This window comes from Mustela putorius, unplaced genomic scaffold (assembly GCF_011764305.1).
Source record: "Mustela putorius furo isolate JIRA1106 unplaced genomic scaffold, ASM1176430v1.1 tig00002065_pilon_pilon_pilon, whole genome shotgun sequence".
NCBI lineage: Eukaryota > Metazoa > Chordata > Mammalia > Carnivora > Mustelidae > Mustela > Mustela putorius.
In genome coordinates, this window is record NW_025421939.1 from 101,999 (window position 1) to 103,629 (window position 1,631).

A 1,631-nucleotide genomic window follows, 5' to 3' on the forward strand; every position below is an offset into this window, starting at 1 on the left:
TGTCTACAAAAGACCCATTATAACCTAAAGATACAACCAGATGGAAAGTGAAGGGATGGAGAAGCATCTTTCAAGACAATAAGCCTCAAAAGAAGGCCAGGGTAATGATTCTCCTTTCAGATAAATTAGATTTTAAACTAAAGCCTGTAGTCAGAGATACAGAAGGACTGTACATAATTTTTAAAGGGACTATCCACCTAGATGATCTAACAATTGTAAATATCTATGCCCCCAAAATGGGAGCAGCCAATTACATGAGAAAACTGTTAGACAAGATAAAGGGTCATATTGATATGAATACATAAATTGTAGGAGATCTTAACACTCGTCTCTCAAAAATTAACAGATCATCCAAGCAGAAAATAAATAAAGAAACAAGAGCATTCAATGACACTTTAAATCTGATGGACCTCAGATATATATATATATATATATATATATATATATATATATATATATATATAATCTCATCAAACCTGTCCAAAGAGACAGGTGATATATATATATATATATATAAGATTCTATGCTAAAACAACAGAATACTCATTCTTCTCATGTGCACATGGAACCTTCTCAAGAATAGACCTCATACTGGGTCACAAATCAAGACTCAACCTATACCAAAATACTGAGATTATTCCCTGCATATTCTCAAATCACAATGCTTAGAAATTGGAGCTCAATCACAAGGAAAAGTTTGGAAGGAACTCAAACACCTGGAAGCTAAAGACCACCATGCTGAAGAATGTTTGGAACAACCAGGAGATCAAAGAAGAACATGGAAACCAATGAGAATGAAAACACTTTGGTTAAAACCTAAGTGAAACAGCAAAGGTAGTCCCAAGAGGGAAATACATAGCCATCCAAGCCTCCCTCAAAAAAATTGAAAAATCGAGAACACACCAGCTGTCTGTACATCTTAACAAACTGGAGAATCAACAACCAATCAAACCAACTCCACAAATAAGAAGGGAAATAATTAATATTAAAACAGAGAACAAAGAGGTAGAAACCAGACACAGTAGAATGTATCAAAGAATCTAGAAGATGGTTTTTTGAAAGAATCAATAAGATCGATAAACCATTGGCCACACTAAACAAGGAAAAGAGAGAAAACCCAAATTAATAGAATATAAAAGAAAAGGGACAGAACACAACTAACACCAAGAAAGTAGAACCAACCATCATAAGTTATCCTCAACAGTTATATGTCAATAAGCTAAGCAATCTAGATGAAATGGATGCATTCCAGGAAAACTATGAACTCCCAAAATTGAACCAGGAAGAAATTCACAACGTGAATAGACTCGTAAATAGTAACGAGATTGAAGCAGTGATCCAAAACCTCCCAAAAAACAAGAGCCCAGGACCTGACAAATCCCGTGCAGAATTCTACTAAACTTTCAAAAAGAAGAAATAACACCTATTAACCTGAAGATGTTTCAAAAAATTGAAGCATATTGAAAACGTCCAGACACTTTCTATGAAGACAGCATTCCCTGATCCCTAAAACAGGCAAAGATCCTTCCAAAAAGGAGAATTTCAGACGAATATCACTGCTGAATATGGATGCTAAAATTCTCACAAGATCCTAGCAAACAGGATCCAGCAGCACATTAAAAACATTATCC